The sequence below is a fragment of the Periplaneta americana genome, chromosome 3 (assembly GCF_040183065.1).
Source record: "Periplaneta americana isolate PAMFEO1 chromosome 3, P.americana_PAMFEO1_priV1, whole genome shotgun sequence".
Taxonomy (NCBI): Eukaryota; Metazoa; Arthropoda; class Insecta; order Blattodea; family Blattidae; genus Periplaneta; species Periplaneta americana.
Genome location: NC_091119.1, coordinates 38,610,409 through 38,621,293, shown reverse-complemented (window position 1 = coordinate 38,621,293; position 10,885 = coordinate 38,610,409).

Sequence of the window (10,885 nt, the reverse complement as noted above, 5' to 3'; positions counted from 1 at the left end):
CCTTGAATGGTTGAAGTGAATATTTTAAGCTAGCTTATGATAGATGGATTTATTCAGCAATATTATAAATTACATGCAGATGCACTACACTATCATAAATTTCTCTTAAATCCAAATCACCGGTCTTTTGACCGTACGTGCTGTATAAAAACAAGTCCTACTTTGTAGGTTTCACCACCCTCACCTATGATTAGATACAACCACTCTCCAAACGAACACAGAAAATGACACAAACAAAACACATATAATATATCCTAACCTAACATAAAAACAGGCCTAAAAATATACAATTGAATAGTTACCATTATCCCTTCGTCAGTTCGCATCATAAACTTCAACAGCTGAAGTTCTAATCTGTCTCACCTTCAAGAGGAACAATCCAATCTTTTGTTCGCATTTTCTATTCCCCATGAGGTCAAGACATGCAAGTGAACCCCTATTCTGACTTAGCATCCAGGATGGTAGATATTTTCTCCGGATATGTTCCGTTTCATCACACTGGGATAAAATGTGTCTCCAGGAGTCCTTTTCCCCACACAAAGGACAGAGACGCTCTTCTTCTTCGGTGACAATGTTATTACCCTTACATGTCCCCAATCTTAGCCACGCTAAACCTGCTCTGCTGTCTTAGGGTCACTCATATAATAAGGGACATTCTTAATCCTTAAATTCGCGAAGTATCCTATAGGATACAACAGGTTAATAGGCTATATGCTATAATTTTAATAGTACAATAGAAAAAAATGGTAGTAAAATTAAAATTTCACAATTCTATAATTCACGACATATGAAATATGGACATTGCGATAGTTGTTTTCTTTACAGTCCGACACGGTTTAATAAACTAGTTTGAGAAATGAAACTTTTCCAATTTAAGGGTTAACACAGATACTCAAAGACTGATGGGGTGTATTATTTTTGATCTCAGGGCCTCAATCCTTATTCAAACTATTAATAGTTCTTGATTACATTGATGAAATAATTTGAGAAGATATATTATTTCATATATTATTTCAATGTACCGAAGTACATATGATATTTCCATGCAGATATTCTGCGTCATCATACGATGGAAGAGTAATGGAACGGAGAAAAATTCTTTCCGGCGCCGGGATTTGAACCCGGGTTTTCAGCTCTACGTGCTGATGCTTTATCCACTAAGCCACACCGGATACAACCCCGACGCCGAACAGCATCGTCTCTGATTGAGTTCCAACTCTTGGGTTCCCTCTGGTGGCCGCCCTTTGCACTACGTCATAGATGTCTATGAACATCGGACCGAAGTCCACACATGTGCTCAGGTGCACTCGTTATGAGTGACTAGTTGGCCGGGATCCGACGGAATAAGCGCCGTCTTAAATCACTTCGTGATTTACGCATATCATATATTATTTCAATGTACCGAAGTACATATGATATTTCCATGCAGATATTCTGCGTCATCATACGATGGAAGAGTAATGGAACTGAGAAAAATTCTCTCCGGCGCCGGGATTTGAACCCGGGTTTTCAGCTCTACGTGCTGATGCTTTATCCACTAAGCCACACCGGATACAACCCCGACGCCGAACAGAATCGTCTCTGATTGAGTTCCAACTCTTGGGTTCCCTCTGGTGGCCGCCCTTTGCACTACGTCATAGATGTCTATGAACATCGGACCGAAGTCCACACATGTGCTCAGGTGCACTCGTTATGAGTGACTAGTTGGCCGGGATCCGACGGAATAAGCGCCGTCTTAAATCACTTCGTGATTTACGCATATCATATATTATTTCAATGTACCGAAGTACATATGATATTTCCATGCAGATATTCTGCGTCATCATACGATGGAAGAGTAATGGAACGGAGAAAAATTCTCTCCGGCGCCGGGATTTGAACCCGGGTTTTCAGCTCTACGTGCTGATGCTTTATCCACTAAGTCCATGTGTGGACTTCGGTCCGATGTTCATAGACATCTATGACGTAGTGCAAAGGGCGGCCACCAGAGGGAACCCAAGAGTTGGAACTCAATCAGAGACGATTCTGTTCGGCGTCGGGGTTGTATCCGGTGTGGCTTAGTGGATAAAGCATCAGCACGTAGAGCTGAAAACCCGGGTTCAAATCCCGGCGTCGGAGAGAATTTTTCTCCGTTCCATTACTCTTCCATCGTATGATGACGCAGAATATCTGCATGGAAATATCATATGTACTTCGGTACATTGAAATAATATATGATATGCGTAAATCACGAAGTGATTTAAGACGGCGCTTATTCCGTCGGATCCCGGCCAACTAGTCACTCATAACGAGTGCACCTGAGCACATGTGTGGACTTCGGTCCGATGTTCATAGACATCTATGACGTAGTGCAAAGGGCGGCCACCAGAGGGAACCCAAGAGTTGGAACTCAATCAGAGACGATTCTGTTCGGCGTCGGGGTTGTATCCGGTGTGGCTTAGTGGATAAAGCATCAGCACGTAGAGCTGAAAACCCGGGTTCAAATCCCGGCGCCGGAGAGAATTTTTCTCCGTTCCATTACTCTTCCATCGTATGATGACGCAGAATATCTGCATGGAAATATCATATGTACTTCGGTACATTGAAATAATATACGATATGCGTAAATCACGAAGTGATTTAAGACGGCGCTTATTCCGTCGGATCCCGGCCAACTAGTCACTCATAACGAGTGCACCTGAGCACATGTGTGGACTTCGGTCCGATGTTCATAGACATCTATGACGTAGTGCAAAGGGCGGCCACCAGAGGGAACCCAAGAGTTGGAACTCAATCAGAGACGATGCTGTTCGGCGTCGGGGTTGTATCCGGTGTGGCTTAGTGGATAAAGCATCAGCACGTAGAGCTGAAAACCCGGGTTCAAATCCCGGCGCCGGAGAGAATTTTTTCTCCGTTCCATTACTCTTCCATCGTATGATGACGCAGAATATCTGCATGGAAATATCATATGTACTTCGGTACATTGAAATAATATATGATATGCGTAAATCACGAAGTGATTTAAGACGGCGCTTATTCCGTCGGATCCCGGCCAACTAGTCACTCATAACGAGTGCACCTGAGCACATGTGTGGACTTCGGTCCGATGTTCATAGGCATCTATGACGTAGTGCAAAGGGCGGCCACCAGAGGGAACCCAAGAGTTGGAACTCAATCAGAGACGATTCTGTTCGGCGTCGGGGTTGTATCCGGTGTGGCTTAGTGGATAAAGCATCAGCACGTAGAGCTGAAAACCCGGGTTCAAATCCCGGCGCCGGAGAGAATTTTTCTCCGTTCCATTACTCTTCCATCGTAATTTGAGAAGAGTTTCATTCATAAAAGTTTAAAAACATTTGTTCGTAAATAAGGAAGAAAATTGTAGAACACGTCATTTTATTAATTAATATCTGAAAATAATTTTTAACACGAATTGCTGACAAAGATAATGAAAACTTTCTGGTATGAACAATGGAAAAAGATATTTTCTCTTTGGTCACAACTTATAGAATGGCTGTGAGGCATACTCGGCCTCCTATTAGATGAAAACATTCTAAAGAGCTTAGAATTGATTCTGATTACTCATCCACCTTCTAGCGTCGTCGATGTTATCACCGCAGGCTGAGAACTGAGGTACTAAAGAGCCGTTGTTGTATAGCGACGTGAATGTAAAGAAATTTGCACCTTGTTTACTTATTAAGAGTGTCTTGCTTCGCCCTACATAGAAGCAGTTTTTTACTCTTCTTCCTGGCCAGCTCCGAGCGTTGCAGTAATGTCCGTTTGTCGGCAACATTAATTAGCAGCAGAGAAAAACTCCTCGCTCCGTAACGACATGTTTCCTGCTTGTTGCGGACAGAAAGTTTCTTGTACAACAATGTTTCACGTGTTTTTAAATTCTTGCTATTCTTAGAGAACATAATAATCCTATAAAATTTCTTCGGCTGCTTTATAAAACTTTTTTTCGAAAAGAATATTTTAGGCCAGTTTTGCAATTATATTACTCGACCAAAGCCGGTGGAGTCCTGCATCCCGAAGCGCCACTTGTACTTCTCCTGCGTTGGTATAACGTCATCGCGATAGTTCACATTACGCCCGCGTCTCCACTCGCCTCGTTCGAGTTATACCCTAGATCATATATACCCATATTGCTCTGCATTATAGACTTTGACGGTAACAACTTTTGTCAGGTGTACTGTGCTGCCATCTAGTTGTTACACAGGGGCGGCTTTCGAAGAGCTGCAGCACCCCCAGACATTTGTGGCTCTTGTCTCGTTTTATGTTGTGAAATACATGTATTATACAGTCTCTATTTAGCGGCTCGAATTTTTTTTTTTTTAAATTCGCTCTCAATGACATGCACGCAATCGTTAGTGAAGTCACTTCCTTCCCTGGTGCTGCCAGAGCGAAACGAGCGACAAGGACTATAGGGTGAAGCCACTTCCTCCCTTGGAGCTGCCAGTCTCGTCTCGGATGCTTTGCGCGTTAGTTTTACCCCTCCTCCCTGCTGCCCCTTTCCGTGAATCCAGAGTTTCCAGGCGCTGCAAAATTTGCAGCAGTTTGTCAGTAGCGCGCAGTTTTAAATACATTTTCTTTAATGTTGTGAGTATAACAAGTGCAGCAATGTTTAATTCTGTACAATATTTACAGTCTATTCAGCTCAGTACCTTAACAATTCAGGAGAAATGTGAAATTAAGTGTCCATCAGTTGAATATCATAATGGAAAGAGCCGCTAAACAGAGCCTACAAAGGCTCCATATTTTTTGCTAATTTATCCAGTATCCCTTTCTTCTCTCGATATCCACGCAGTCTGTATTAGATTAATGTGTTTCAAAGACAATTCCTCATCAGCTGGGGCAACAAGATGGATTTAAAATAAGAACAGTAAATGTTGTTCATGAGAAGGAGCCATTGCTAGAATGTTTTCAAACCATAATGGAATCTGAAACATCTAACATCACAATAAATGAGGCAAGCGCCCTGGTGCGTACTCTTGAATATCCTGAATTCAATTTCTGGCTCAGTTATTTTTTTCGTTTATTGATGTATCATGTATATATATATATATATATATATATATATATATATATATATATATATACATACGTATTATACAACCAACTACAACATCGCCAGTTAGATATTTCTAAGGTTCAAATCTGCATATAAAAATTAAATTATGGTTTATTTAACGACACACGCAACAGCAGGGGTTATATCAGCGTCGCAGGTGTGCCGGAATTTTGTCCGCAGGATTCTTTTAAATGCCAGTAAATCTACTAACATGAGCCTGTGCCATTTAAACACAACTTACAAGATAAGGCGCATGAAACTAATCTTTAAATAAAGTAAGTTGCTTGGTTTATTTTTGTATGCAGCCCCCCCTTAATTCAATACCCACGACCCGCCACTGTACATAAGGAGTCATGTCATAACTCCCATTTGAATTGCATTAGCGACTATACTGCCATCTCGTGTTCGTTTACGGCGGACGGGTGGCGATCCTAGCGGTTCTTCTCTTCAAAGTGCAACCGATTTTAACATAGGAATGAGCAGTCTATATGTGATCTGGGCTTATACCTCTTTATTTCCCTCAACTTAAACACCATACTTTTCTCCATTTGTATTCAGTTTCTTTCATTGATCCTTTTCTCTATTACTTCCATCAGTTCTTAGTGTTAATGCCTCTCTACTGTTTCACTGTGTATAATTATAAATTGTGTCATGAAGAGGTCACATGCTTCCTTAGTAAACATATGTGGGAGAAGGCCATGTTGAGAAGTCTCTACAAAGCAAAATCAAGTTTGCAGACAAGATTTTGCATACTGGAAGCGAACATCGTCAGATGTAGGAATGCCGTCATGTTCTACAGAATTAAAGAATACGAATACTTTCAACTTAAGGGTATATGTACGTGAACGACCACAAATATTATCAGAAAATGCAGGCTCTAAATTTCTAAAATTTTATAAGGAAATAACTCACAATTGGACAAAAATTGCAAGGTACCACAACAAGACTTATTAGAACTTAAGTATGTGATAAAAGTAAAAAAAAAGGTTACTGATAATATTTTTTTAGAATTCACTTTTTACTTTAAAGTAAATTTTCCAAAATTTGACAATTTTCACACATATTATTTCATAACTCCACAACCATTAGAGATAGAATTCTGAAATTTTGTACACTGATTTAACATGCATTTGTGCGAAAGGTAGACTACAATAATGTCCATTTCTTTGAAAACAGAAAAATTAGGTCACAAACCATTATGTAAATTTTAATATATTTCATATAGGAAAAATAAAAAATTAAGTGTATTAAAATAAACAACTCTACATGTCTGAGAGTAATCTACTTTTCAGAAATAAGTGTTTATTACATGCAGGAAAAATATTCAGGACGTCAGGGAGACCATAACGATGTTATGGTTACCAAATGATGTAACTGCAGAATATATATATTTTTTTCATACTTTGATAAAAGTGGTTTGCAAAATATTATCAGTAATCTTTTTTATACTTTATTCAGATAGTTAAGTTCTAATGAGTCTTGTTGTGGTACCTTGTAATTTTTGTCCAATTGTGAGATCATTTTCTTATAAAATTTTAGAAATTCAGAGCCTACATTTTCTGACAATATTTGTGGCCGTTCACGTACATATACCCTTAAAGACTACGAATGCAGATACGCCAAAGTTGACTTTGTGATAGTTTCACTTACCGCATGTCGCAACAATTGAGGCGTTAAGAACTAAAGTGGATGAAGTCCATGAGACGTAGTTTTGAGATAATAGGACTTAAAGTTAACTTGCTTTAGTGGATTATCTAATTTGACCATCAATAAGTTTGTTGCTCCATTCTCAAATTCTAGATTTATAAAATATAAATAATTGTGATATTAATTGATACAACGCTTTGGTGACTTGATCCACTATGTGTGTATGTATGTGTGTTGTGTGTTTTTTTTTTTCAGTATTACAGTACTTTCTCTTTATACTTAGTCCAAAGTAAAAATAAGTGAATTCCTTCTCTGTATTTCTAGCCACCAAAGCCAATGCTTTGAGAACGGAGTTGCAGCTGATTGAACACAATGTTATAGCCTTGTTTTAATGCCCATGGACAGGTTTCCGTCCCCGTCCATGATAGGAAGTTGTCAGCAACTGCTACTGGACTTGTCTGACAGCACTCACTTAGGAAATTCTGCACCTTTTCGTATAAATCTATTCCCACGCATACAAAAACATGACACTTCACTATAAATTGCAGTCGCCTTGCGTAAACAATCAACGGCTATTGTACTGTTAAGATTTTAATGTTTCTGAAAGGGTGTAGCTCTCATAACGGTCACAGAAACAAAGAATGCTCTTTATTAATGTTACCTACGTTACAGAACAGTAAGGGAGGAGACTCTTTGTGGGGGTTATGCAGGCTTCAACATGACTTCCTTGTCTTCTGTCAGCCTCTTATTATAATTTCTCTTTTGCAACTTTTACATCTTACATAATTCTAGTAAAATAGAACAGCACGAGACTGTTGGCGAGAAGCTGTGTACCCTTCCACTGAATATCACAAAAGATTTTTAGTCCCTTCCGTTGTGTTTATTTATTACGAGAACTTCAGTAATTCTCCCCGAGTAAATTATGTTCTATTGGTTGTAGAGTGACAGTAATGATTCCGAAATAATGATATCAAGTTAGAATCGTTGTCTCTCTTTGCCATGTTTCATCTCCTTCCATATCTAATTATAATTCATTGCGGTGTAGGTATATTCTCTTGGCCAATACTAGAGAGATTTACATTTCATTGCGGTGTAAGTGTATTCTTTTGACCAATACTAGAGAGACTTACATTTCATTGCGATGTAGGTGTATTCTTTTGACCAATACTAGAGAGGCTTACATTTCATTGCGGTGTAGGTATATTGTTTTGGTCAATACTACAGAGACTTACATTTCATTGCGGTGTAGGTATATTCTCTTGACCAATACTAGGCAGGCTTTCATTTCATTTTGGTGTAGATATATTCATTTTAGCCAATACTAGACAGGCTTACATTTCATTTTGATGCAGGTATATTCTTTTGGCCCATACTAGAGAGGCTTACATTTCATTGTGGTGTAGATATATTCATTTTGGCAAATACTATACAGGCTTACATTTCATAGTGGTGTAGGTATATTCTTTTGACCCATACTAGAGAGGCTTACATTTCATTGTGGTGTAGATATATTCATTTTGGCAAATACTATACAGGCTTACATTTCATTGTGTTGTAGGTATATTCTTTTGACCCATACTAGAGAGGCTTACATTTCATTGTGGTGTAGATATATTCATTTTGGCCAATACTATATAGGCTTACATTTCATTGCGGTGAAGGTATATTCTTTTGACTAGAGAGGCTTACATTTCATTTCTATGTAGGTATATTCTCTTGACCAATACTAGAGAGGCTTACATTTCATTCCGGTGTAGGTATATTCTCTTAACCAATACTAGAGAGGCTTACATTTCATTCCGGTGTAGGTATATTCTCTTGACCAATACTAGAGAGGCTTACATTTCATTGTGGTGTAGGTATATTCATTTTAGTCAATACTAGGGAGGCTTAGATTTGGACGGTGATTAGAAATAGTGATCCAAGCGCCAAAAATCTGTTTCGAGGTATTAGCCATTGAAATAAATCTGTTTTTTTTATAAAATATTTTATGCAAGAAGTATTACAACATTCATACTATTACAAAAAAACAGCACAAATAATACCAAAAAAGCCTAACCGATTTTTAATAAGAGACCAGCAGTTCAATTAGTATTTCAAAGCAAAATAAATAAATGAATTTTATGCAATAAACGAATTTTTGCTTATAAATAGCAGCAAAATTCAGATATCGCATTCTTGATTTTTCAGAGTTAAAATAGCCTGCCATCAACAGATTTGTGCAAATATCTCATTGTTTTCAAATTGTCGGTCTATTATTGCGTAACTCCGACCATTTCATTGCGGTATAGGTATATTCTTTTGAACAATACTAGACAGGCAGGCTGGCTGGCTGGCGTTCATGGTCGTTCGTCACCACCGTACAGGGCCACGACTGAGGACACAGGACAGCACGTGATAAGGACAAACACCCGGTCCTGTGGGTGTAAAATACCCACGCCGGGATTCGTACCGCGGACAGCTTTGATGGGAAGCGCATTTATTTATCACAATGCCAAAGCAGAGGACGTTTACAAGATATTGACACAAAAATATGTATGAAAACTACTGTAAGTTAATATTATTAGTACAATTTTATGTCATTCATGTAATCGGACTTTATAAAAATCACGTCGCTTATTACAATAAAAATGTAAAGAGTGATGCAGGTTCCAACATACAATTGGCATTCTTTTCATTTACTTTCCTTAATTTCCACCATTTGATTCTCTCTCTGTTTCTCTTTTTATTTTGCTATTACTAAAATATTTTAAAATCTGGCTGATATGTACATTTATTATCAGACAGTGCAAATCACTTGATGATGTGTCAGAGAAAGAACAATTGTTTGTATAAATCTGAAGTCTGGTTAGTGTAATATATTACTAGTCAGCGATGTATGAAATGGAGGAGAAAAGAACTGCCCACCAGACCCCACCCCATTATCTCCTGGCTCAGTTGTCTTATGAGTTATGCCTTATTGCTGGCCTGCAGAACTGTAGCTCTTGAGAGCGACTGCTTTCCTCCCCTTTCTTACCCCACCCAGCTTCTCTACCTGTGCGGTCACGGCGTTCTAGTTACGCTCGGCTGCATCAACATTCATTCTCGGGGCGGAAGTCGATCATCCCCAACAGAAGTGGAGTGAGGCTGACGTCATAGTTCCCCTACTTTGCGAGTTCTGCAGGCCTGCCTTACTGGAATGACTTATGAAGTTCAAACAAGTCTTCGGGCAGTTGATTAAACAGACACGAATTCTTAAAGGTGGAAAAATAATTTTATTCTTATTAAGTAGTTCAAATTTTTAAATATGGAATTGATAAGGGAAAAATGTGAATTTTTTTACTTGGTTATTTAACGACGCTATATTAGCTACGAGGTTATTTAGCATAGATGGGATTGGTGATAGCGAGATGGTTTTTGGCGAGATTAGACAGAGGATTCGCCATAGATTACCTGACATTCGCCTTACGGTTGGGAAAAACCTCGGAAAAACCTCAACCAGGTAATCAGCCCAAGTGGATAGACTTGGAATGAGCATTCTGATCGTATTGCTAAAAAACTTTGTTCCGCTAATTTTGCTATATTGCAACTGAGATATGTGTTAGCCTAAATACCAAAATATTGATTTCAATTTACTACTCACTTGCTTATGCATAACTCAGTTATGCTGTTTTCTTATAGGGTAACTCTACAAACGCTAATAGGGCCTAGGATATTTATTGCACAAAAAAGAATTATAGGATCCATTTTTAAATTAAAGAGTTCTGACTCATGGAAATCTTATTTTAAGGGGACATTATAGTGATATAATGATGAAACATTAAGAAAATCCACTTAAAAATTTATTGTGACTCTCTATTTAGACCGAGCTCAAAAAGCTTTTGAGCTAATATGAACTAAAAATTGTGAAAATTGTGATGCAAGGAGCCTTTTTAGTGACGTCAATATAAAAAATATCATTTCAAAACTATTAGCCCTAATGACACCAAATTTTATACAGATGATAATATTGTAGGCATGTTTATGTAGTTTAAAATTCATAAATTTTTGATGAAAATTGTAAAAGATTTAAAACTCACATAAGTGTCCCCTAAACAATATAAAATTTTAACATTTCCATCCATTTACATTTACAAATGCTTAATTATCTTTAAAGAGAATGAGAATAAATACAATAATAATTTAAATTATCATAAGTATAACACGCGAAAT